At 51.6% G+C, this 2,555-nt stretch overlaps 1 protein-coding gene across 1 annotated transcript in view; it reads right to left on the bottom strand.

Annotated features, from left to right (window-relative positions):
- Positions 1 to 2,555, bottom strand: part of SLIT3 (slit guidance ligand 3) — a 563,294-nt gene that overhangs the window by 38,266 nt on the left and 522,473 nt on the right. The gene's annotated exons all lie outside the window — the stretch shown is intronic.

The raw sequence follows: 2,555 nt of genomic DNA, 5'->3' as shown, positions 1-2,555 counted from the left end.
TGCCTGAAGAATAGGTCCGGGGAAAAAACCTGAACGAACGTTTGCTTGGATGTTCATGTAACAACAGGAGCAAATCCACAATTCACTGATGAGACCCTCTGCTGAAGGAATCATTAACCACATGCAAAAAATCCCCACACTGATGACTCACTTTGGGTCTGGCCTATGAAATGCAAGGGGGTGAGGGGGCGGGGGGGGGGGGAAATTCACAGACACTCAAAGGCGCCTTTAGTGACTGCTGGGCACCGACCCTGTGCTGTGAAGGGAGCCTTAGTGAAAAAAATAAAGGGCGGTTCGCGTTGACAATGTCAGTGTAAACAGGGTAACGACTCCTGAATCTGTTCTTTTGTTTTCCTTGTAGCCATTGTTAGCCTGCCCTGGGTCTTCCACTGAAATACAGACATAAGCTTAATTAGACTTAATATAGAACAGAGGCTCTCAAACCGAGCGCTGGAGCTAACTAAGACACATGCAGGCTTCTGATTCCGAGGCCTGGGGTGGGGCCTGAGAGGCTGTTTCCAACAAGCTCCCAGGTGAGGCTGATGCTCCTTGTCCTCCGAACCGCATTTAGTTACCTAAATTGTCACCCTTATCACCCTAGGCTCCTCCCCTCCCCAGGACAGCAGGAAGAGGGTGACCAGTCCTTTAAAGGGGGTTCCAGGTAGCTTCTCACCTCCCTGGGTAAGAGGAGGCTAGAAGCACTTCCTAACACTTATCGGTATCATTGAATCTCTAATTAACGTGGTTATTTAGGAATCACACCGGCCTCTGCCTGCTATTAACTTCGATGACTTCATGGCTGCTTGCTGTTTGCAAACGCAGCCAGCCCCATTGTTAATCATTTCTGAATGAGGCCTGGGCCCCTGGAGAGCCACCGAGCCCTAATTCAAAAACACCAAATGACCCAAAGGCAGCTCTGGTGCAGTGACTCCTGCAAGTCACGTTCCCATTTATTAGGAACTGAGCTGCTGAGATCTCTATAAACTGCAGAGTAACGGGGCTGTAATTTACTGGGAAAACAATGCTAACGAAACCCGTCTACACTGCAGGCTCCCGTTCCTGGTTTGGCCTGGAAGAGGGACTGTCGCCTGTGCAGCCACACCCTCAAGGATGGCAGGGAAGAGGGGCACGTGTGCCCTCCCAGGAAGCACCTGGCACGCTCTGCTTCTCCCTCCCTCCTCCCTGGGGCTGGGGCAGGCAAGCAACTCCCTGAACTCCCGAGGGCTTCTCTTCAGGCACCGGGACTCCATTTTCCTTCCTGACTCGTAGGGAGTGTCAAGGGCAAACTTGGGGATTTTGGGGTGCAGATGAGGCTGTCATTAGAACAAGGTGAAGACATAACCATCCCGCATCAGCTCCAGGCTGCCTGAACCTTGGGTCTGAGAATCCCCAGGCACAGTTTGTGTGACAGATGTCAGGAACTGTCTTCATCCTAAATGCGGGTTGGGGCGGTGAATTCTCTTCCGAGCAGGCTGGGCCCCTCCCAGGTGACCTGGGGGTTCAGATCAGAGTCAGCCAGCCTGGGTTTGAATCCCTCTGATAATCGTTGGCTGTGTGAGCTGAGACAATGAACTTTTCTGTACCTCTCAGTCCTGTCATTTTTAAAATGGGATAATTCCTAGCATCTACTGGTAGTAGGCAATCCTTCGGAGGGTGTGGGTTGCTGCGCTTCACTCTCCTCTTTTCTATAACAGTTCCTCCTTTTTCCACTGGGGAATCACCCCTCCCCTGCTCTCAGTCCAAGTGATGTGGCCTCGCTGGTAGAGCGATGGCCAGGTCTGCCCAGCTGGAGCCAGAGTGACCACGGGTTAGAGGTCAAAAGGAGTCTCACCAGAACGATCTAACGTTTAATGGCTGGTTAAAACATGGAGTGGGGCTGTCTGGTAAGGGAGTGAGCTCTTGGTCTCTGCAGGTAATCAAGCAAAGGGCAAATGGATCCCTGTGCAGGAATGCTGCAGGAAGGATCGACGCACGCCAAAGAGCACGACAAACAGCCCCATGCGCATAAACAGCAAAGACCATCTTACTTCAGGGACCAGGAGCTAAAAATACAGAGGATGATGAATGATAAGCCACTTGCTCCCTCATGAGCACATGGCGCAGAATGAGCCCAGCGCTAACTGATTCCAGGTGGCTCTCAGGCGACTGGAGCTGGGGAGTGACAGTTGGGACCACACACACACAAGCCACGTGACTCGGTGTGGGGCAAAGATCGGGGAACACACAGATCCCCGAAGAACTAGAATGTCCACAGGAATGTTCTTGTCTAGCTATTTTTAGATTCGGAGGGAGGCGGGAAAAGCATGTTTTCACACAATGTTTTATACTCAGGGCTCCCTGACCACCGTCCTGCCACGTTCTCTGACATGCACTCATACCCCCGGCCAACACACACACGCTTAAACGTCAGGCCTCTCCTGCTTTCCAGATCACTTTCTGGCCTTTGTCTACGGCTGAAACTTGAAGCTCATTTTCCTCTCTCACACCAAACTGCTAGCATCCCTGGGGCTCTGGTCATTTCTGAAATTTGAATCAAAATGATAAAACTCTTCAGA

This window comes from Pteropus vampyrus, unplaced genomic scaffold (assembly GCF_000151845.1).
Source record: "Pteropus vampyrus isolate Shadow unplaced genomic scaffold, Pvam_2.0 Scaffold30, whole genome shotgun sequence".
NCBI classification, from domain to species: domain Eukaryota; kingdom Metazoa; phylum Chordata; class Mammalia; order Chiroptera; family Pteropodidae; genus Pteropus; species Pteropus vampyrus.
Note: the sequence above shows the minus strand (reverse complement) of the source record. Positions and strands in the feature narration are given on the sequence as shown.